At 36.6% G+C, this 25,674-nt stretch overlaps 1 protein-coding gene across 19 annotated transcripts in view; it reads right to left on the reverse strand.

Moving 5' to 3' along the window:
- Anks1b (ankyrin repeat and sterile alpha motif domain containing 1B) overlaps positions 1-25,674 on the reverse strand; it is a 1,133,346-nt gene that overhangs the window by 164,794 nt on the left and 942,878 nt on the right. The window lies entirely within an intron of this gene.

The raw sequence follows: 25,674 nt of genomic DNA on the forward strand, positions 1-25,674 counted from the left end.
TTTTGATGTCAACATGCTAATTTTTAGAAGATATGATTTAACCCAAAACACATGGGCTATATAGTCATTGTTGGGCTAATTACCCTAATGTAGTAGATAGAATGTGTGGATCTTATGGGACACACTGGGTTTCAGTCCTGGCTCTTATTAGGTCTTGTACATGGGGAAGCCTCCCTCAGCCTGTTTCTTCAACTGTAAAAAAAGAGGTGGGATATGTAAGGACTTACCCATCAGTTCAATAAATGACTGCTACCTAAGGGTCAGCTACATGTAAAATGCCTGATGTGCGTTATTTTTCTTTCCTGTACATGCTTGTATCATAAGAATACTCAGGGATATTAATGTATGCTATTCTATATACTACTAAACGTAATGGGAGATTTTACTTACGTGGTTTTTATTCATCTTGTTTCAGGTTGTATTTCTATATTTGTGATATAACAATTTAAATTTGACAGGCTTTTAAAGTAGTTTAGATTTGGTACCATATTTTGCTTTTTGTAAAGAGATAATGGGTGAAACTCCTGGTATCTCCTTCACCACTTAATGACTCTACGAACTTAAAAAGATATTAAAAAATAGCCCAGATATGTAAAATGGTTACAAACAATGAGTACAATCAATGGATTGATCCACATTTTTTCCCTTAATACAGATATAATTACAACTACAGTCTGTTTATATGAACTTATGCTTACTCTTTGGAATATGTGAACCACTCTGAAACCAAGTAAAAAATCATGAATCAATACTTCAAGAGATTTGTAATATTTCACTGTTCACTAAATTTGATGTTTTATTCACTAGACCATGTTCTCTGCGATATTGCATTAAAAAGAAATATCTTGTTTGATTCTCCAAGGTAGGCTGGGAAGCATGCCAGAGAGAAAAGTCCTTGTTTAGATGTCTCTCAAAATCTCCTCTTGTCCAGGCATTTGCCTTTCCTGGGAGCCAGGAATCCTGGTCTCTCTGAAAGACACTTCTGTGAAGAATTTCTAAGGCTGTGGATTAAAATTTTTAAAAATTACCATTAACTTTCAGAGAGGGGTATGCATTTCTAAAGAAATCATGCACAAAGCCCCATATTTCTGGTTCATGCAGGCTTGAGGCTCTGGAGAGCTTTTCCTTGTCCAGTTTCCCTGCTACATAGGGCTGGGGGAATGTCTGCAAAACCCCAAGGTTCATTAGAACACAATCTGAAAGCCACGGTGTTAGAGCTTGGTCAGCAGAGGAAATGAAGGCATCTTTCTAAGCAGACTACTTTCTACCTGATAGCATAAAGAATCACAGAAAATATCCTTCGAAGAAGAGAGAGGGAGCCATTTGTGTACCAGTGTCTTATGATTCCTCTGGAAACTGAAGCAGACAATGATTTCTGGTGACCACATATAAGTCTCTTTTCCATTAGGGAAGGAAGACTTAGCTTTAGAAACTGACTTTAGTTCACATGTGCCATTTCTTTAGGGAACACACACCGATTCCACAAATCCTGTTGTGAAGCACCTGCTTTTACTTCCAAAGACACCCGTTATTGCACCGGTATTACATTTATATTAGAATCACCAGTTTTGCTTACTAGTTGGCTTTCAGTAGGAAAACTCATTGAAGATAGGGCCATATCTTTACCATTTTTACATCCCCAGTGCTTCATCCAGTAGCTTATTATTTCCCTTACCAATGTTACTATTACTTTAAAAGCAACTGGCATTTGTGTAGCACTTACTATTCTGAGCAGTCCAGATATGTTTTCTTATTTAATCCTCACACAATCCAATGAAGTAGATTCTATTACCAACATCCTATTTTGTAGATAAGAGAGCTGTGGCACAGAGAGGGCAAATAGCTTGTCCTCTGGTCAACAAACTATGAAGCAGAGGAGCTGGATTTCAAGCCCAGGAGCTTCTTTCCTGCTATATGAGATCACATCATTTAACAATATTTTTGGAGGACTGCCCAAGTGCCAGACACTATTCTTGGCACTGCAGGTATGTGGTGATCAAATTGGTCCTTTTACCTCTGGAGTTTATGTAGTCAGATGTTCCTGACAATTATTTGTTAGATGGATGAATTAAAAGATTATATTTCTATTTTCACTCCCATTTTCAGACGAGGTGACTGAGTCTCAAGGAGACAAGGAACTCTCTCAGAGTAATGCAGCTGCTGTGTACTAGAGCCAAGGTCTGTTCTACAATCTGTGGTCCCTACCTTTGATCCAATCTATTCAAACTGTCAGAATGATCCACATGAGTGGGCAGGTTCTATTTTGTGAAGATTCTTAGAGCTAGAGATTTCAGAGCATCTGCTTTACCTCTAATCAAAGTTTTGTTTACACTGTTTCTTCTTGTTTGATGTTCTGGGATCCATGACTTTTAACATGGACTGGGCCCAAGTGCTAGATATATAAATGAAAGTTGCAGTGTGATGCCTGCCAGGAAATGCAGTGAACTGCAGCATGCCTGCGTGAACCTCCTCATTTCAGTTTTCCTACAAGTTTCACATTTTGTAGAACAGAGTAATAAAGCCATAATGTTTAATCAGGTCGAAGAAAGCACTTTCAGACTTGTTTTAAAGGTTGGGCATCTGGATCTAGGCGAAACCCTGCTAAGTTGTTGGTTGAGAGTAAATGTGGGATGTACCTCCTCCAAAAAATTGAGAGTTTCAGTAAGCACACCCAATACTTGACAAAGCCCTGGCCCACTTGCCTCATTCAATTGCTTGCAGCCAGAAGCAGCTGGCTGATTTGCAATGAACTCTCCCTCCTTAGAGGTATAGAATTAACTATTACATAGCATTATCTCAATGCATATATCATAGCTGAAAATTGCCGTTTTTCTAAGTGCTAAGTATATTAGAGTCCATAAGAATTAGAGAAAAATTTGATTAGCTGATAGGAGACAGAAGCAAGTTAATGCAAACTTAAATTTTTGAACAAGATCTAGTATATATATGTAATATATTTTATATGAACAACATATAATTATATATGTATGTATATATATAATTTACTTGGCAATTACAGGGAGAAAAAAAGTAATTTCTAGGTCTTGTTAACAGTATTTCTTCCTTCCCCAGTCCTTCTTTTTTCTTCTTCTTTCTTTTTAAAATTCCTTCCTCTTTGCCTCCTTCCTTATTTTCTTTCTTCTCTCCTTCATGTTTTCTATATTTATTCAATAAACATTTAGGGAGCACTTACCATATGTCAAGCACAACCCAAGCTGTTGAGATAACAAACAGCAGTCCCTCCTCTCAACAAACTCATGATCTAGTAGAATTGCAGTTCTTGAAGGTGGGGATCTATTAGTATACTTTTAATGATATCCAGGTCAAAGGAACCATCTCAACTTTCTTGTGTGCATTACATGAATTTTATCTTTCTTTTGCCATTTTCTTCCCAGGCAGGATTCATCTTAATAGCCATAATGTTATACTGCTCATTCAAATAGTTCAGCACTTTTTCTATAAACCCTGCCAATTATTACCTTGTACTAATGAGGTTTTATAGGAAATGCTTGACCTTTTGGGGATCATTTAATTCTAGAAGAAACATCACCCCACTCTCATGCCTGTCTTCTGTTCCTGTGCGTAAAGAGCAGAAGGATGGAGAATGAACTAAAAGGGTCCCTTGATGGTCCACTGCTGTGATCTGTTTGATTGTTTGGTATGCTTTGATTAGAATGCAAATGTTCTTTGAGAACTCATTCTGACAAAAGTCATTGTAAATGAAGATAGGAATCCATCTCAAAGATGGCAACTACCAGGACTAACTTGAAGGAATTGTTGGGCAGGTAGTATAGAACCTCCTTTCCAGAAGTTTCAAGTTCTAATAAATTCTATAGCCTGAGCTAAATTTTTATACCTTTTCGAATGGCTCTTACAGGAAAAAACATCTACAGCACAAAAATATTTTCCTCCTGTCACCTCAAGCAAATGTGAGGGTTATCTGTTTTTGCAACTTTTATTTCTGCACAATAGCAACAAGGAAAGTATGGCTCAGTTAGTCCTTTGCTTTCACACATTCAGAATTACTTTGCAATTACTCAGTGCTTATGTCTCTGCCCTCAAGTGGCAGCTCTGCTTGAGAGTGGTATTTTTCATTATTTAGAGTTTTCTGTAATTTTATTGTGTGATGTTAATATTTAATAATATCATAACACCAGGGCCATCTTTGTGAAACTTTAAAATATACACATTTTGTCTCTTTTTGGAACATTAATTCTTTTATTTCTCTAGTATTCTGATTATAGGAGAATTCATATGCCTTTTAGTGAGGGATTTTGGTTCATAACTGGTGTTCACTGCAAGCTTTCCTTTGAGGACATAAAACCCTGTTCCCTGTTCATCAGTCCTAATTACTTCCTAGAAAAGGTGAACCTGTCTATGTTACTATACAACAAAAGGAATTAAATTGATGTAGCTCTCTTTAGATCTTAACATGAATGCTGCATACACCTGTAAGTTCTGCTTTATTCATGAATTTTTGTATAAAAATAAGATTTTCTTACAAACTCAGAGAAACTGACAGTTGTTACTATGCATAACAGTTGAATCTGTGAGCATTCTCTTCCAGAGTCTAAATGGGGGGGAGGCGTAACACCAAAAGATGATGTATTTGATGTATAAAGAGAGACTTTGGTTTGCCTTATATACAACAATTATAGTTAATAAACTCAAAGTTCCCTACAGGTTTAGTTTTCAATGATTTTTTTTCTGTTACACACAAATGCAAAAAGCATACTTCCTGCCTGAATGGAGTAGGACACTATAATTGCAGTGGATTTGAAAAAATCCTTGGTTGCTGATCACTCCATCATTGCTCCCAGCCACCAATCAATGTTAAAAAAACAAAAACATTCTTCACCTACCTTTGACAACAGGTAAAAAGTTGGAATTTGTTTTGGCTTCGAGAAGAAGTACAGTCTTGTAGATTTATCATTTACTTTCCCCAAGTCACAACCATTTCTAACTTTCCACCATTACTACTTTTCTCAGGGCCATTTATTTTTTTTCTAATGTCTCCCTTCTCCTTGTCCCGTTTTGTTTCAAATATCTCTGGGGGACACCAAAGAAGCCATTTATTTCTGAATTCATTAAAAATAGGCTTATGCTTTGCTTTCTTGTTCAGTTCCCACTTGGGCTGCAAGCAAGCAACAAACATTAAAACAAATGGAGAATGGGGCATGGTAAACCCCAGATGTGGATTGTGCCACTTAGGCCTTGACACACCCTGTTCCTTCCATTCCACGCTCAGGAAAGGAGGAAAAGGAAGTGGGAGAGTCTAATTAAAACAGAGATGAGCCACTGAGACACAATGCAGGTCTAAGGCCGCACATAGCCAATGTTACGGAAAGGCCTTCCACACCATTTCAAGATTAAATTACTGTTCACACACTACCAGAGAGTAACCTTCCAATGTCTAAAAGAAGTACCATTTTCTTCAGTCATTTATTTCTCTTTTCAAGAAGTTATGTAATATAGGTCTTAAGAATCCATACATCCTTCCTCATGTATTTCTTTTTCATTTTCTATTCTCTTCTGTACACACACACACATACACACACACACACACACAATGTATTTAGTCTTGAAATGACTTTAGGAAACCCAAGTAGCTTTCCTTAAGCCACCCTCTGTCTCTCTGTATCTCTTTTCTATTTTCTTCCCCACTGGTCAATTTTACCTTTGTTCTTTTAAATGACCAAGCCAAAAATACATGGCATTAGGGGTACTAATGTGGAACTGATATAGTTACTTTTACTTGAAGTTATGCAATCCCTCTGTAAATTATTAGATTGTCTTTTGATGTCAGAAGAAAATTTCCTTCTGTAAGAAGCCATTAAGGACTTTTGGAAAGAAATTCAGATTCAAGGCTAGCTTCTTTTGTTTCTTAATCAATTCACTACATATTTTCCATCACATAGGGAAATTATTCCTTCTCCCTGAAACTGAGGCATTATTTTGAAACAGATTATCAAATAATGGTGCAGACTAATTTCCCTAGTTCAGTGAGTAGGAAGGCAAAGTATATTATTTGCTAATGCAAATGATGAGCCTGTTCCAAAATTTTTAATATTTAAACTCCAGATGGGACAAGGAGACAAAAAGGTGTTCATTTAATAATTTTCCAAACCAAAGTGACCTATAACACACAAAATACGGTTCTATTATGTGCAATGACACTTTCTTTGTTAAGAACAATGAACTCTAGCAGCATGGCTTAATGTAGAATTCCACAGCTGATAAGCTTTCTGCATAAGAACAGAAAGAGGACATTTCTTATACAGTTTTGTCCACGGCTTGCCTTGAGGAAGCATTTAATGGCTACTGTTAATAGTAACCATATGAAATTAATTGGTTTATAATGAAGCAGTAGAAAATACTGATGCTAAGGCTGGGGTACATAAAGGAAGAAATAAAAATCTGTACTCAGGCTATACGAAATGATGCTTAAAAATGGAACTTAATCTTGATATTTTATTAATCAATAACAATCAAATCCCATCTCTAAGCTCAAGACTCTCAAGCTTTTATACCCAGTTCTGACTTCTCTCTTAAGCACTAGACCCAAACATTCACTTTCCCACTTGACATCTCTATTTATAGAACTAATAGACATCTCAAACTTAGTATATCCCAGACCAAATCCTTGATTTTTCCCTCTGCCCCTTTCCTTTCTCCTGTAGTCTTAAACTGAGTGGTGGTGGTTCAGATGGTGGGTGCTAGGTATTTCTTGCACTTCATGTCCATGAGACCAGACAGATTCCAGGCAGTGATAGGGCACCACCTTCTTGAACAGCTCCTGGGGAAGATGTCTGTATCACCTGACGCTGCCACACACCACAGCCTCCAGACCATGAGTGGATTATTGCCATTCAGTTGCTTTCCTAAGCTCATAGCCTAGGTCTCAGTCTTTTTTCGTTCTCCTAACACTCCCTCAGCAAGTTCTGTTGCTTTGCCTGTAAAGTATATCTGAAATCCACACAGATATCACCAGTTCCATTGAGTCACCTACTTTAGGCCACTGTATTTTCTCAAACTAGTCCCCTTCTTCCACTCTTGTCCCTCCACTGTCCATTTTCACACCGGCCGTCCATGATCCTGTGTCACTTTTCCACTTGAACTCCTCCAGTGGCTTTCCCTCCCCTTTACAATGAAATGAAACTCCTTACCCTGACCTACAAGACCATTTTCTGGTCCATGATTCTTTGTGAGACTTCATCTTTCTTGTACTTCACTCCCAAGGCCTCTTATGATTCTTCAGCAACTGCTCCCCCTTCCCTCACTCTATCATTGCCTGGGGGTGTTCAAATTTGCCATTGCTCCTCCTGGATTTGCTACTGCTCAGGTCTTTGATGACTTGCTCTCTCACTTATTTCAGTGACTTTCTCCTCCTCAGATACGGTTTCCCTTGACTATACCTACACAGACTCCTACCTTCCTGGCTGCAAATCTCTGTCTAACCCTTTCATGCCTTAATTCATAGTGTCTTTTCTAATCTAAATCTATATAATATATTGAATATTTTTTCGTGTGTTTCTCCTCACCTCAACATAAGGTATACAAGGTCAGGGCCATTGTTTTATTCATCGCTGTGTCCTCAGTGCCTAGAAGAGTGTCTGACCTATAGCAAATAATGACTATTTGTCAAATAAGTTAATGATCAAATAATTTCTTTAGTTAACAATTTTCTATTTTCTAAAGAACTTAATTTTAAACTTCTTAGTCTTCCTTAGCCAAGGTTGTTCTCTGCCAAAGTCCCTAACAGTGTCACTTTGTGCTCTTTCTAGTCACAACTTCTTCCTAGGCATTAGTCATGCTGCACTGTCATGTCCCAACAATTTCAGGGCTGTAGTGATGCCTTTCTTTGCTTGGAAGACTGCCTTTCTTCTCTGTTTGGCAAACTACAACCCATCAGTCATGTTCAGTTCTTATATTACTCCCCCTCAGACTCCTTGCACTGAATGAGTTTCTCCCATCAAAGTTTGTTTTTATATTAATTATAATAAACACCACATTGTATTGCATTTGGTTGTTTATGAATCTATTTTCTTTGGTAGAATGTGAGCCTCTGTAGGGTATTGTACCTTTTTCATTTTGTGCCCCTAGCACCTATGACCATGACAGACATACAGTAGGCAATAAATTAATATTTCCTAAATGAATACACTCGTTTAAAGCCATAAATTCTCTTTAACTCTCCTCCATCTCACCCTTTTTAGACATTACATGTAATGGATCTTGTTCTCTAGATGTTTCTGCAAAACTATGACATTAAAAATAATGTAGTCCAGAAAGAACATCTAGAATGGCAGAACTAGGACCTTTGAACCTCAGTTATCCATAAAAAGCAGAACACTGGCAAAATTGGTCAAAATTAGTTATTTTTAGAACTTTGGAAATTAGCCAAAAGCTTACCACAGTATGAAAAGCATTTATATTCTACAAAGCTGACCATCAATAAGAAGAGTAAACTAGGGCATTTTAACTTGCCTTGAAAATCAACAGCCTGCAAACCATGGTAACTGTAAAGGGCAGCAGCCTAGCAACCACAGAAAGGGGCAGAACAGATTTGGAGCTGTCTCATTCCCAGAGAACCCTCGCTACTTAATCCGTCTGGAAGCTCCTTAAAAAGCTCCATTTTCTGGGTTTGTCTTTATTTGCCTCAACTCAGAGCATATTTGGTGGGAACAACCTTATACTCAGGACGTTTGTTGAAACATCAGGAGCAATTGTTACATGAGGAAGTTTCCAGAAACAATGTTACTACTTAAGGCTAAGAAGAGGATGATCAAAAACTTCATAGGAAAAACTGAAGAGTGATATATCCATTGCGGAGCTTTGGAAAACTGACATGTTTTTGGTACTCTAGATGGCCATGCACTTGTGCATGTGCCCAGGAATGACCTGACAAGACCCTAACCACTCACCTTTGGCTGACCTTGAGGTTTTGTGCAGGCTGGATGCGAAGGCTAGGTCACTTTGAGCTTCTTGTCTGCTAGTGTGTTGAAGGTATACCCCAACATACGTAGGCAGCCCTGTTGCAGTAGTTCAGAGCCTTATTGGTTGAAGGCAGTTAAGGAAATCTCTCTAACCACTAGGTCACTACTAAGCTAACTGAACATGGACTTCTGTGGTTACACTGAAAGAGAATACATACTTTACAAAATTAGTGCAGGAAAGACACGAAATAAGTAAACAGCAGCAGCAACAAAGAGTGCTGATAGCAAACCTTAGCGAGGAGGGAATAATGTGTCTTCTAGAGTTCACACACTTTATTATTTAAAATGTAGTATTTCGTAAGGAGTTAGGATGTATTCACATAAAGACTAAAGTATGGCTCACGTACAGGCAAAAAGGAAGTTGATAACCATTGTCCCTGGATGTTGGACTTGCTAGACAAGTCTTCGAATCATCTGTCATAAATATTTTCAAGCTACTAGTGGAAACCATTTTTAAAGAATTCCAGTAAAGCATGAAAATAATGTCTCAGTAAATACAGAGTTTTAATAAAGATATAGAAACTACACAATAGAAATTGTGGAGTTGAGCAGTAGCATAACTGAAATGAAAATATTACTGTAAAGCTAAAGAGAAGAAAGAATAGACAAACTTGAATATAATCTCAATAGAAATTAAAGAGTTTGAGGACCAAAAGAAAAAAGGAATGAAGAAAAATAGTGACAGAGATCTGTAGAATAATATCAAGTGAAACAACACATACATAATGGAGTTCCAGATGGATAGGAAAAAAAGGGGAATAAAGAATATTTGAAGAAATAATAGCTAGAAACTTCTCAGACCTGATGAAAAAATATTATTATTCACTTCTGAGAAGCCCAATGAACTCCTTTCTCATCAAAGAGATCCACACCTTCAAACATCATAATAAAATTAAAGTTTTAGTCAAACAGAGAATCTTGAAAACAGCACGAGAAAAGTGACTCAGCAATTACAAGTGCAAGGGAACCTAAAAACGTTAACAGCCAACTTACCATCAAAAACCGTGAGAGCTCAGAAGGCAATGGAATGGACTTATTCAAGATGCTGAAAGGAAAAGACTATCAGCCAGTATTTTTATAGATAGTAAAACTATCCTTTGAAAGCAAAGGAGAGATTGAGACATCCTTAGAGAATAAACTGAGGGAACTCGTCAACAGCAGAGCTGTCCTACCGAGAATAGTAAAGTGAGGCCTTCAGGCTAAAATGAAGACACTGGACAATGACTCAAGTCCATGTGAAGAAACACACAGCAGCAGCAAGCATAACTACATGTGTAAATATAAAAGACAGCATAAATGTGTTTTGCTTATAACCTTTTTCTTCTATCTAATTTAAAAGACAATTGCAAGGCAATAATCATGAAATTATGCTGTGGAAATTATAAAAATGTCATTTGTATGACAATAGTAACACAAAAAAGGATGGAGGGAATGGAGCTTTATTAGAGCAAAGCTTTATTATAATCAAAATTAACTTGGCAGTAATCCTAAGCAGGGTGTTTAAATTGTTAATTGTATCCACAGAAAAACAACTAAGAAAATAATCTGATAATACTTTAAAAGAAACCACAATGGAATTAAAAAGGCAAGGTAGAAAATATCTCTGTTAAAAAAGAAAGACCTCAAATCAATATCTGAAACTCACAACTCAAGGCACTGAAAAATAGGAGGGCAAACTATGTAGACAGGTGCTCTACAACTTGAGCCACACCCCAAGTCCAAGGGCAAACCATCAAAAACAAGCAGAGTCAAAATGAACACTACAGAGAATAGTAAGACAGCAGAGAAAATGGCAAAATTGGAAGTTCATTCTCTGAAAAGATCAAGAAAATTGAACTGACAAATTTTTTATATAGGCTAATCAAGAAGAAAGATAAAACAAACAATGAAAATTATGAAAAAAGAGGGGACAATGACTTACAGAAGTGAAAAAGATTACAGGGGTGTACCATAAACAATTACATGCCAACAAATCAGATAGTCTGGATGAAACAGAAAAAATGCCTAGAAAAGCACAAACTATTAACACTAACCAAGAAAGAAATCTGAATGTAACAAACATAGAGATCAGATCAATAATTAAAAGGCCAAAGTGGCTTCACTAGTGAATTCTTCCACAAGCTTAAAGAATTAGCACCAATCTTCACAGGCTTTTCCAAATAGACAAAGAATGCTTCTAAACTAATTCTTTGAGGCCAATATTTCACTGATACCAAATTAAGACAAAAGCAACACAAGAAAACTAAGACCAATGCTTCTTGTGAATATAGATGCAAAAGTAATCAAGAAAGGCCAGTGTGGTGGCGCATGCTTATAATCCCAGCAGTCAGGAAGCTGAGGTAGGAAGATTCAGAATTTGAGGCCAGCCCAGGCTACAGAGCAAGTTCCAGTCCAGCCTGTCTTTCAAAAAAAAAAAAAATCTCCAGAAAGTACTAGCAAAATGAACATGACATATTGAATGAATTATAAACATGATCAGCACGATATAACCTGGGAATGCAAGATTTTTTTCAACATACAGGTCAGTGTAATATAAGGACAAAATGGCATGATTGTCTCAATAGATTCAGAAAAAGCATTTGACACAGTTCAGCACTTTTTTTTCTTTTATTCATATGTGCATACAATGTTTGGGTCGTTTCTTCCCCTTAGTACAACACTATTTCATGATAAAAATTGTTCAACAAATCAGGAAAAGGAACTTCCTAAGATAGAGAGCTCACACTTTCTAATTTCAAAACTTAATACAAAGCTACATTAATCAAGACAGTGTGGTATTAGTGTAAAGATAGACATGCAGATCAATGGGATAGAAATGAAAGTTCGGAAATAGACCTGATGGTCAATTAATTTTCAAGAAGGGTGCTAAGACATTCTACTAGAGGGGAGAAGAGAGTCATCAACAAGACTCTAGAACTGCTAGATGTCCAATTCAAGCTGTACCCTTACCTCAAAGGATATATAAAATTAACTCAAAATGAATCACAGGCCTAAATTAAAGAGCTAACACGGTAAAACTCTTGAAAGAAAATAAGATTAACTCCTAGGACACTGGATTAGGCAATGACTTCTTTGAAAGGACCCCAAAAGAACAAGTGACAAAAGAAAAAAATATGTACCTGGACTTAATTAAAATAAAAAACTTTTGAAATATAAAGGACATCAATAAGAAAGTGAAAAGAACTCAGGAGTGAAGAAAATATTTATTAATCAAATATCTGATAAGGGGGGTTGGGGATTTAGCTCAGTGGAAGAGCGCTTGCCTGGCAAGTGCAAGGCCCTGAGTTTGGTCCCCAGCACCGAAAAAAAAAAAAAAGGAAAAAATAGAAAAAAAAAGCAAAACAAATATCTGATAAGGGATCTCTATCCAGAGTTTGTAATTAACTGTTGTAACTCAACAATGAAAAGACAACCCAATTTAAAAATGGGCAAATAAACATTTCTTTACAAAGGGTACTCATAGGTGTGGCGGTGTCTCTCAAGTGGTAGAACACTTGCCAAGCAAGTACAGGCCCGGACAGACTTCAAGCCCCAGTACAGCTACCAAAAAGATAAGTAAATGAACTATGAACAAATAAAAAGATGTTCAGCTTCACTAGCCATTAGGGATATGCCAAGTGAAAACCACAATGAAATACCACTTCACTCCCAGGAAGAAAGCTAAAAAAAAAAAAAAAAAAAGTAACAGGTGTTGACAAAGATGTGAGAAATTTTAAATCTCATCTATTGCTGATTGGAAAATAGCCTAGCACTTCCTTCAAAAGTTAAATTTAGAGTTATCATTTGAGCAAGCAAATTCTACTCTTGGGTATATACCAAGAGAATTAAAAACAAGTCCATACAAAAATTTGTACATAAATACTTATAAAAGCATTATCAATAGCCAGATAACATAAATTATCCAAATGTCCACCAACTGATGAGTGCAGGAATGAAATCACTGAGTAGATAAATGGTAGCTAAATTCCTTATATACACTACAATGTGGATAAACCTTGAAAACATTATACTAAGTGAAAGAAAATAATTAAAAAAAAGACCAAATATCATATGATTCTATTTCTATGAAATGTCCAAAGTAGGGTCTGGGGAGAGAGACAGAGAGCTAAGGAATGATTACTAATAGGTATGGAGTCATTTCAATGATGGTGAAAATGTTCTAAAATTAGATAGTGGTGATGGTCACATGAATTTGCGAATACAATAAGAACCACTGAATTGTACACTGTAAAAGAGTGAATTTGATGGTAGGTGAATTATATTTCATTAAAGGTTTTATGAAAGCAATGTAGTGTAATTTGAGCACTCATAATTCTCATCTTCCTTTTTTTTTCTATTTGGACAATTCAAAAATTACCATGCTGTTGGCAATTCTGGCAGGAAATGATGGTGACTGCAAATGACATTTCAGGAATGGCTTTTAAGGCACCAGGAACAATATAGCCTGAGGATAAACAGAGTTGTTAGGCGATTCTCCCATCCTGAAAAGGGAAATCAACCTGATTCTGTCCATCATGGACAGTGGTGACTTGAGTTGTTGATGAAAGCTCTGGAAAGTTTAATATCCCCTTCATGCTTTAAATACCAAGCCAAATCAACAATCTCTTTCAGACTCAGGATATTTCAAACATAATGAAAGCAGAACTTTAAAATTAGAGGAATTGGAAACCATCTAGTATTGGCCAGAGGGGAATATTGTTTTTGTAAACTGGAAATACATTAAGTATTAAAAGAAAATGATTTCCTGGGATGGGGAAAAGAACCACCACCAAATTTGAGGTTCTGGGTAAATACAAAGCAGCAAAATACCCCCAGACGTTCCTTTTCCTGTTTTCTGTTAGGATTACAGTTGAGGATTGATGGTTTCCATCCAGTTATGGCTCTGTAGACTTCAAAAATAACCTAACGCTTTAAATTTGAGACCCTGTGTTACGACTTGAACATGAAGTATATCCCCAAAAGGTTTATGTATTGAAGGGTTGGTCCCTAGCTGGTGACACTATTTTGGAAGGTTCTAGAAATTTTAGGAGGTGGTGCCCTAGCTGGAGAAAGTAGGTCACTGGGGCATGTCCTTGAAGCTGTATCTTGTCCTGGTCCCTTTTGTGTCTCTCTCTGTTTCGTGGCTACCATGAGGTGAATAGTCTCTGCATAAGCTCTTGCTTCATTATAGACCCAGAAATACAGAGCTAAGTGATCATGGACTGTGCCCTCTGAAACTATGAACCAAAATAAATCTTTCCTCTTTTTAAGTTGTTTATGTCAGGTATTTTGTCACAGTGATGCAAAAGGCTGACTAATATATATTCTATTACTATTTTTATATTGATGTCCTGTAATAACTATGGTACCTTTTTGTCCCTGGAGAAAAAAGAGGACCCAATTCATCTTATTATGTTGTCAAGTATTCCTAGACACATCTGTATGTTAGGAAGGGAAATCATCAATACTGCTTTCTCAATTAGTGCTGCCCTTCACCATGCATTTACTCCCCTCCAGCGTCACCTCCCTGTTTTCTGAGTAGTTTGTCAATATTCCAAACCACAATTCTGTCTGTAAGAGCATAAGGAGGACCCTTTCCTAGGAAGATAGTGGTGCCTCTGATGATACTTTCTCTACAACTTCTAGGGATTCTTGCATACCATCTTAGGTTGATCAGTGGTTGCCCAAAACAGTTTGGTCCAATAGTGGAAAAACCACCAACATCAGCCTTTCTGGATTTCACTGGCCACAATCCTCTCCTGCCCCTCTCTGCATGCTCCCCACTGTGCTGTCCTTCTCCATAGACTCCAGACTCTGACAAAGGATCACAGGAAATCACAGATTAGCACAGTGTGCAGCTCTTCTGTGCAGTTTCCCTACTCTGGCAGGCAGCACTCCCTAATCTGTCTGCAGCTCCACCACTGAGAAATCGTTACAAGGAGCAAGCTTTAGTCATAGCCACTTGGGTAAGAAGAGATGTTTTCTTTGATGAGTTGTTTGTATGCAGTACAGTGATTCCTTTTGTTCTGAAAAGCTCACACTAAATGCGATCATTTAATTCCCGGATGCTCAGAACCACTTAATAATACCTTTGGTTTTTGTCTTTCCAAAACACATTTTGTATTTGTGAAAGGGACCAAGTTTGATGAGCGGCATATGATGAAGACTAAAGACTTATCTGTGTGGAATTGTTGCTGTAAAAAAGAACTGTATAATCTTTGATCTGTTAGGAGAACACTATTTTATCTGCCTTTAGTTTTCTGATAATACCAAATAACATATCAAATGGAAATAGTCTTATGGTTTCTGTAGATAAGCATTTCCCAAACTCATTTGTATAGAATACTTGCTCCTGTGTGATGTTGATGTGTATTCCTGGAAACCAGAAAGATTTGAATGGTCAAATAAATTTGAAAATTTTGGGCTAAGTTGAAACAAATTGATTTCTTTCCTGCAGGACTTCTCAGAATCTTTAATAATACTAATGTTTTTAACCTCTTAATTCAGCTATGGTAGATCATCTTTTTAAAAAATTTATTGTTTACTGGAATTCTCCTTAAAATTTATTTTTATTCTAAAATTCTTTATGCACATACATATTTTTAAATTTCACTTTATTGTGGTAATAGCACTTACCATGAGATCTACCCACTTAATAAAATTTTAATTATAATGCATTATTGTGGGCAGTAGGTAGAATGTTGTACCTATAGCAGATCTCTAGAGGTGATCTATCTTGTTAAATGAAATCTTATGCCTCTTGATTAGTAAATCCCTATTCTCCCCCAGGATGGGCAACCACTAATGCACCCTTTGAATCTATGTATTTGATTATTTCAGAATAACCTCATACACATGCAGTCATGCAATATTCATCTTTCTGTGGCTGCTTCATTTCACTTAGTGTAATATTCTCAAGATTCATATATCTTGTCTCATACTGCAGCAGAATTTTCTTCTTTTTTTTTTGTTTTTTTGGTGGTACTGGGGCTTGAACTCAGGGCTTCATACTTGCTAGGCGGCACTCTACGGCTACTCTACCAGCCCAAATTTCCTTCTTTTTAAGCCCAAATAGTATTCCATTTTAAACAATTGCGTGTTTATATATCACATTTTTATTCATTCATCTGTTGATGGATATTTAAGTTGTTTGCACATCTTGGTTATTGTTAACAGTGCTGCTTTAAACACGGGAGTGCTAATAACTCTTTGAGATCCTGCTTTCGATTAATATTGTATAAATACCCAGAAGTGTGATCTCTAGATCATATCATAGTTATATTTTAAATTTTTTGAGGACCAACTGAACTATTTTTTTTAATAGTGGATGCACCATTTTGCATTTCCACCAACAGTGGTTCCAGGGTTCCAAATTTCTCTTCATCCTTGATAACACTTGCTGGGTTTGTCTTTTTGATAGTAGCCGTCCCGTCAGGTATGAGGTGATAGCTCACATGGTTTTGATTTGTTTTTTCTTCATAATTAGTGATATTGAGCACTTTTTTCATATTCCTGTGGCCATTTGTACATCTTTTTGAACACATGTCTGGTTAAGTCTCTAGCCCATGTTAAATCAGATTATTTATTTTCAAAAAATATTACTAACTTATACAACATACAACTATGTGCTGTTTATACCATTTTAGAAATTGACCTCTTTTCTGATACATGGTTTGTAAATATTTTCTCCCATTCAGTAGGCTGCTTTTTAATTCTGTTGATCATCTCCTTTACAGTGAATAAGCTTTTTAATTCGATGTAGTTCTATTCATGGAATTTTGTTTGCATTGCTTGTCCCTTTGGTGTCATACCCTTGAAATTGTTGCCAAGACCACTGTCATGAAGCTTTCCCCTATGTTTCTTTTATGAGTTTAACAGTTTCAGGCCTTTATGTTTAAGTCATTAAACACAAAACAATCATTTTCATGTGATTTTTGTGTCTGGTATAAAATAAGGTTCAATTTCATTCTTTTGCACATGGAAATTGGGTTGTTCCAACACCATTTATTGAAGAAACTATCCTTTAATCATTGTGTACTCTTGACATCCTTAGTGAACATCAGTTGGCTCTATATACATGGATTTATTTCTGGGCTCTTTACTCTGTTACATAGGTTTACATGTCTGTTTTTATGCCAGTACCACACTGTTTTGATTATTGCAGCTTTGTGTCATATTTTGAAATTAGAAAATGGTAGGCCACCAGCTTTGTTCTTTCCCAAGACATATTTGGCTTTGATTTTTAGAACTATTTTTGTCTATTTCAGTAAGAAAGTGCCATTGGAATTTTGATAGTGGCTGCATTGAAACTATAGATTGCTTTGGAAAGTATGAACATTTTAACAATACTAAGCTTTCCCATCCATGAATATGGGATATCCTTCCATTTGTTCATATCTTGTTTAACTTCTTTCTTTTTCAAAGTTTTGTAGTCTTCAGTATATATGTCTCTCAACTTCTTTGTTAAATTTATTCTTAAGTATTTACTCTTTTTGGTGCTATTGTAAATGGGAATATTTTTCTAATTTTCCTTTGAAATAGTTCATCGTTAGTGTATAAAAATATAAATGACTTTTTTCATGTTGAATTTGTACTCTACAACTTTGCTGTATTTGTGCAAATAATTATTTTTAAAAAACAAGAATCTTTAGGGATTTTTATACATAAGAGCATGTCATCTGCAGATAGAGATAGCTTTACTTCTTCCTTTCCAATTTGGATGGTTTTTCTTTTTCTTGCTTGATTGCTTTGGTGAGGACTTCAGTACTATTTTGAATAGAAGTGATGAGAATGGGCATCCTTACCTCAATTCTGATCTTAGAGAAAAAGATTTCGGTTTTTCATCATTGAAGTTATGATGTCAGCTGTGGGCTATCCATAGATGGCCTTTACTATGTTGAGGTAATTTCTTTCTATTCCTCCAGTGTTGAGACTTTTTGTCATGAAAGTGTGAATTCCAGCAAAAGCTCTTTGTTCACTATTAAAATGATTGTGTGACTTTATTTCTTTTTATCTTTTATTCTGTTAATGTCATTTAACATATTAACTTGTTTTTATATATTGATCCATCTTTGTACCCCAAGGATAAATCCTACTTGGTCATGGTATATGATCCTTTTATTTTTAAATTAAATTTTATTTTTATTATCATGTTATTGTTGCACTGGGGACACATTGTGACATTTACAAAAGTGCTTACAATATATCTCAGTTAAATTCACCCCCTCCATTATTATCTCTTATCTCCCCTCTGCCCTTCTTAGAATAGTTTCAACAAGTCTCATTTTTCCATTTTCATACACAAGTACATAACATTTCAACCATATTTTCCCTCCTTCACCCTTTCCTTTATCTTCCCTCCTCCCACTGGTACCAACTCCCCGACACAAACTGTTTTACCTTCCTGTCCTTTGTTTTTGGAAAAAGGCATTTTTGTTTGTTTAAGATACAGGGATTTTCATTATGATATATATATATGTATGTATGTATTATATCCCAAATTAGTTCATCTCTCTTTTTTCCTTTTAATATGATGTTGGATTCAGTTTGGTAGCATTTTTCTTGATGATTTTTGCATCTATGTTTATCATTGATATTGGCTGTAGTTTATTTTTTGATGGTGTCTTTGGCTTTGGGTGATATTGGTCTCATAAAATGAACTTTTGAAAGAGTTTGGAAAGGATTGGCATCAATTCTTCATTAATTGGTAGAATTCAGAAGTCATCTGGTCCGAGGCTTTTCTTTGTGGAGGTTTTTATGGGAGATAGTCTTGACTCTTGGGTGCATATTTATATCTCAGAAGCTAGTGTTCTATGAAACAGTTTGTGAAATAAGTTTTTGGTTTCATATCCTGTAACCTAATATAATAGACAAGAGAGAAGATTTGGACAAATAGGACTGGGACTTATTTGTGGGTCCTCTACTAATTAACTTCATTTGTAGAATTAGCACAATAATACTTGATGCATTGTGAAAATTAGATGAAATATTATATGTATACTAACTAATAAAATCTGAGGCACTTAGGAAGCTTTCAATAAATGATAGCTACTACAGTGTATAGAAAAAGCTACTTTAGTCAATTCTTTTTCCAAAAAGAAGCAAGCATATCTTTAATTTACCATAATAATTTAACAAAATTTCCTAAAATGTTTTCTACATGATGCAGGAAGAATTAAATTATATGTAATGTTCAGCCCAATTTTAGTGGTTTGCAGAATTTTTGGTATTCTATTTGGTAAGAAAGCAAGAGGGAAAAGAACATCTATTGAGAATTTTTATTTAGCATTCACATAACTGCTACAGCATAGAAACTAGCAACCCCACTTCACTGGTGAATAAGCTTAAGTAAATTCTCCAAGTTTATGAAAATCATTTTAAGTGACAGAGTTAGGGTTCAAACTCAAGTCCTATGACTCTTTCCCTACTATGCCTCACGACCTTCTCTAAAAATCAATACTCCTTTCTTATCCATACATAGCAGCTCTCTGTTCATTGGCACTATTCTAGTCTTGATTTGTTTTAAGTAAACAATTTCCCTACTAGATCTCTATGCAATCATATCTCAAGGGTCCTTTTATGGTCCTTTTATCAGAATTTCTCCTATGTTCCGATAAGAGGAGGAAGGATCACAAAATTGAACACAAAACTACATCTTGTCAAAATCCTCTTGGCTCTACAGGAAATTGTGGTGAGGAATATGACTCAGGTAAGTTGACATGGGACAGTAGGTGGAACACTGGCCTGAGTCTTAGTCATGTGTTGTCTGTGCTTTAACTAGCTGCATGACCCCAGTGGGTGATTCCATAGCTATGGGACTTAGTTTTGCTATTACTGATGGTTCTTGACCTATAATGGTTTGACTGGCTCATTTTTGACTTTGCAATTGCATGAAAGTGACACATATTCAATAGAAACCATATTTTGAATTTTGATCTTTCCCCTAGCTATTGATATGCAGTATGATACTCTTTCAGGATGCTGGGCAGTGGGAGAAAGCTAAAACTCCCAAGTAGCCACACGATAACAAGGGAAAACATCTGATACTCTACAGTGCCCTGTGTTGCTGAACTATGTATATCAAATGCATTTTGACTTAAGATATTTTCAATTTATGAGGGTTTATTGTGGCATGAGTTGAGGTGCATCTATATTTGCCCTGTTCCATGGATTCTGTGAAGTATAGATTAAATTACTTTGTGGACTCTCTGTGTCTGTAGAAGTGTTCTCAAGGTGGGAATATGCATACTATAGAGATAAGCAAGATGATTCACTGGGGTGAAGAAGAATGATACCAGAATTTTCAATTACAGTTAACTTGTGTGGAAGTGTATTTGACTTCATTTACTAGTCTGTATGCCTCTGATATCTGTGTCTTTTTCATCTCTTTTTGTTGTTGTTCTAGCACCTAGTATGGCTCCTGGTATGTGTTGCATAAATATTGATTAATTACGCAAATAAAAATGAGTTATAAGAGTACAAGAAAATGTTAACATTTCCAGGCAAATGCAAAGAGTCATTGTTACTAACATATGTTAAATTCCCATGGGTTTCAGAATGTTTTTCTTAAAAATCTCCATCAGCTGACATGGGTAAAACAATCCTGATTGGCACTGGCTGGAGCTAGTTCTCAACCCTGACTGCATGTTTAATCTGGGGCTATCAGAAATACCCATGACCAGGCCCTACTCACAGGAGTTTGTATTCAATTGGTATGGGATGAAGTCCAAACATATGTGGTTTTTAAAAGCTCTCCCCAGATGGTTTTTATGTGCAAACAGGGCTGAGAACCATTGTTCCCAATAGGCAGAAAAAAGAAAGGTGCTCAGGAAAACTTGAGGCACAGTGAGTCCTTTTCCAAAAAAATGCAATTGAGATAGTGAAGGATTCTTTGGTACCCTGTCTGTGTAAGGTTAAATTCTGTCCTTGGGGGAAAACACTCAAATTGCAATTATTTATTGAGACCAAGCACTTAAGTGCCATGCGTTACAAATAACACAGCTCAGGGACTAGTTACAGAGGAGTGTTATCTGGTTTTTCAAATAGGCAGGCGGGACCTCTAGTGGCAATGGGTAGTTAGCAGTTAGGCTTAGTGTTAATTTTTAGAAAATACAGATTGGATTTCTTTCAATTACTGGTTGATATTATTCACACTGACGTACCTCCCAATAATCTCCAAATAATTTTGCACATCCCAATTCCTTGATGTTCAAATTGTCACAAGTTCTGAGTACACATTTCTTAGAAGAATACTCAGAAAATAATTTCAATGATTCTCTGGCCAATTTGTTACTTGGGCCTTACTATACAGTTTGGAGCTAGACTATCTCCCAAAGGCCTATGCGTTACAGGATTGCTCCCCAGCCTATGGCACTATTGGGAAGTGGGTGAACCTTTGGGAAGTAGGGCTTAGCAAGAGCAAATTCGGTCATTGGGGGTATGTCCTTGAATAAGCTATGGGAACCTGGCCCCTTCCTATCTCTCTCTTTTATCTCCTGTTGTCATGAAATGAGCTGCTTTGTTCTTCCACATATTTTCCAGTATAATATGCTGCCTTGTCACAGATCCAAAAGCAATGAATCCAACCAACCATGGGTTGAAATCTCTGAAACCATGAGCCAAAATAAGACTTTTCTCCTTTTTAGGTTGAGTATCTTCAGCATTTTGTCACAGCAGTGGAAAGCTGACTAACACAGAATTCTTGGAGAAATACTGCTCTTAAGGCATAGAATGAGATCAACAACAACAACAACAACAAAAATTGGGGGATGGATCTTACCATGCTGCCCAGGCCAGTCCCAACTAGTGGGCTCAAACAATCTTCCTGCTTCAGCTTCCCAAGTAAGTAAGACTATAGTCATGTGTTACCATGCCCAGTCTCAATGGATATTTTTAATTGGTTCTTGACTTTAATTTGACCATTTTTTTCTCATATTGTGCACTGAAGCCTCTAAATAGCCATTTGTCCTCAGAATTTGACCTTTTAAATTAATAATGAAGGATAATTTTGAGATGTGCTCTATTGGAGAAAAGCCTGTGGGGAGGGAGTTTTGACTGGTATTGTGGTGGTCCCAGTCAGTGTTACGGTAATCACACAACTGAGTTCAGGCCCCACCCTGAGTAGGCCTGCAGTTACATCTGACTTCTGCCTTTTGCAGGCTGGGACACCTGGGGACCAGTATCTACTAGGTTCTGGACCCCATCAAAGCAGGTGTTCCTCAGTCTAGCCTGATCACTCCACTCCGTATGCCTTTGTTTCCTCTGTGGTGGGGTGGGACGGGGGTGCTAGGCTGTGTGTAGGCAACTAGATGAGAGCTTGGCTCTGGCATTCCTCATGTACTCTTTGGCTTCTGCCGTAGGGAGGGTGGAATTGGGAAGCAAAGCTCCCTTTCTTTTCTGCCTCTAACTTAGGAATCTAGTACATTCCAGGTTCTCATTCTTTCAGGGTTTGCTGAAAATATTGTTCAGGAACTCCTCCCGAGGAGGCCTTCTCATGTAGCTTCCTGTATTTGCCCCTGCTTGTGCTTCTTATCATAATGAATTAGTTGTGTATATAGTTAGTTATTATCAATCTCATTTAATTATAAGCTGCATTAGGAGAGAGATTGGTATGGTATTTGTCTTACTTATTTTTGTATCTTATGTGGAGGACTGGCATATAATAGGTGCTCAATAAATATTTGTTGACTGAGTGAATGACTGAGTGAAGTACAGAAAAATATTTGAACAAAAATGATCTTGGGAAACCACCTAATGTCTATCAACAAGGAAATAAATCATAGAGAACCATTGGGTTAAATATATCATTAAAAAGCAAATCTTAAAAACACTTAATAACATGGAAAAATGTTCAGAATTCAAGATTAAATGAAAACAATATAGGATACAAAATTTAATACATAGTATTCTGCCCATCCCCCTGCATAAAGAAAATAGTCAGTTCTTACTATTCACTGTAGTTACGGTCTATAAAGTCACTATAGATACTGAGTTGGTCATTATCGAATCATTGCACCTAGAGGAAATACAGGGTTAGGTGTCTGTGAGCCTCTAATCACAACATTTTTGCCAATCAATCAACAAAATCTTTTTTTTTTCCCTTTGTTTTTTTTTAGTGCTAGGGATCAAACCCAGAGACTTACATATGCTAAGCAAGTGCTTTTGCACTTGAGCTATATCATTAGCCCTAATAACCATGTTTTATATTCATTTCTGTTTAGTGATACCTTATTTAATATACATTATTGATCCATTGACATTGAGCTCACAACCAACAGCACTGTAACTCATGCTTCAATGCACTCTATCTAAAACGTATTTTCTCCTTAAGGCACATCACAGCCTTCTTATGGTTAGGGACACTAGATAGATAGCACTTCAGCACTGTTCTTGGGGCCTATTTTAAACAGCGAAATGAACAAAAACACAAAAATGTGAAAAAGATGGCATTAAGTGGGCCACAAAAAGGATAGTTATTTACAGTATGAGAGCCGAAACAAGGAAACAGAGCATGGTCTTGTTTGACCTCTGATGGGAAGGTGAGCATTGGCCAATATTTTTGCTGATCAGGGCACTCACATGTTGACAAGTGACCAAAAAAATATTGATTTGGAGTTGCAATTGAACTTTAACAAGCAGATGATTCCCATGTATGGAATCTCCAGATAACGAGAATTGACCGTATATGCTTTAAAAGAAAAAAAAACCAAACTTGATGATAAATATGCTTCTTAGGGTAGTGGCATTATAGTTACAGAAATACTTTTTCATTTGTGTTTTTCTGCAATTTTCCAAATTTCTAAGTTGGTTCATTGGCTAGCTGTGAGGCATAGTAAGTTTAAAAATTAAAAACCCTACACTATCAGTATGGTGATTCCAAAACCATATTGAGTTGTAACTTTGAAAGATAGTTTGAATTCTCTCCTCTAAGATTTTTTTTTTTCTTTCAGTACTGGGGTTTAAACTCAGGGCCTCACACTTGCTGGATGGGCACTCTGCAACTTGAGCCACTCCACGAGCCCTCTAAGATGTATTTGAATGACCGATGTGCTACGTACAGAGCCAGGAACATATGACTGTGACACTGAGTTCACATTGACTAGAGGGAAAGATAGACACATGAACAAGATCTAGCTCTGCCAACAGACATTAGCCATTAGATGAAGGCAGTACAAAGGGGACAGCTTTCCCTAGAAATCAATGGCTTCAGTTATCACCTGCCATCCCTCCCATGCCTGGACCAGGTGGCCCTCAATAGTGTCCTAATAACACTGTGTTGTTATGACATGCGTATGTCTGCATTCTCTCCCAACTTTAAATGCTGTGAAGGCAAGGGTTGAATGGAGGGTCTCCATGCTCCCATTGCATTGTCTACCATACTGCTTTGTACACAGCAAGGGTAAAATAAGTTTTTGTTCAATAACTAACAGATTGATCATGCATCAAGCACCCCAACAGATAGTGACTCCTGTTGGAATTGCCATCTTTAATTGTGAAAGTCAACATCATATTTAACAACACCAAACCTCATCCGAAAATGGTGAAGAGTTCAAATGAGAAAATTTCATAGTTTTAAAAGGAGACAAGATTCCTTATACTCAGATGAATAGAGATCATAGAAATAAGAATCTTCCTGTGCATGAAAAACAAATACAATTCTTGTTTCCTTTAAGTTCTTACATCTCTACTCCTTGCTCAGCAGTCTTCTGACTTGTGATTACTGGATTTTACATGGCTATTTCTTGAAGTGACCATAAACAGAGGCAGGAGAGCTCAATTTCTGAAATGTGCTCCTATTTAATAAGGTAGATTGGACCAATCTTGTTCAGCCTTTAATCTACTTCTTTAAGCATCTGTGAATGTTCCAAACTCAAGTTTCTGTTAGTACTTTTCTATTTGCAATGTGAGATTCTATAAAATGACAACTGGATTAATTTTCTATGGCTACTATAACAAAGTCATACAAACTTAATGGCTTAAAACCACATAAATTTATTATCTTGTACTTGTGTCCACAGATCTCACTAAGCAAAGATCAAGGTGTTAGCAGGGTACTTTCTGTTCTGGAAGTTCTTAGGATAGAATTCCTTTCTTTGCATTTTTTCATCATTAGTGGCTGCCTGCTTTCCTAGGCTAAGGCCCACCTTCATTTGTCTTCAAAACCAAGCTGTGTTATTCTCATACTGCCATCTCATTTGTTCCTGGTTTTCTCTTCCACTTTAAAAGACCCTTTTAATTATATTGGGCCCACTGGGATAATCCAGAATGAAAAACCTCTGGATTTTAAAGTCAGCTATTTAACAACCTTAATTCTATCTGCTACCTTAATTTTCCTCTCCATTGAACATAACATACAAGTTCCAGGATTAGGATATAGACATCTTTGGGCGTCATTGTTCTGCCAACTACAATACAACTATATACCCAATTATATTCATGCAAAATCTAGGAAACATAGTGAGTCATTTAAGAAACCATGTCCCTAGCCCAAATCTCTTCTCCCAACCCCAACAAAAGAACAAAGAAAAGCTTTCCCAAGGAATTAAAAAAAAAAAAAGTCAGGCTCTGCCATTGTTATATGGATTTAAGACTATGACCTCCAAGAGTCACTTGTGAGGGAGTCAATGTATAGGAATCTACCTGTTCATAACTTATTTTTCTTGAAGCCCTCCTCACAGCATGATCAGATAGGATCCTGCTA

Source organism: Castor canadensis, chromosome 8 (genome assembly GCF_047511655.1).
Source record: "Castor canadensis chromosome 8, mCasCan1.hap1v2, whole genome shotgun sequence".
NCBI lineage: Eukaryota > Metazoa > Chordata > Mammalia > Rodentia > Castoridae > Castor > Castor canadensis.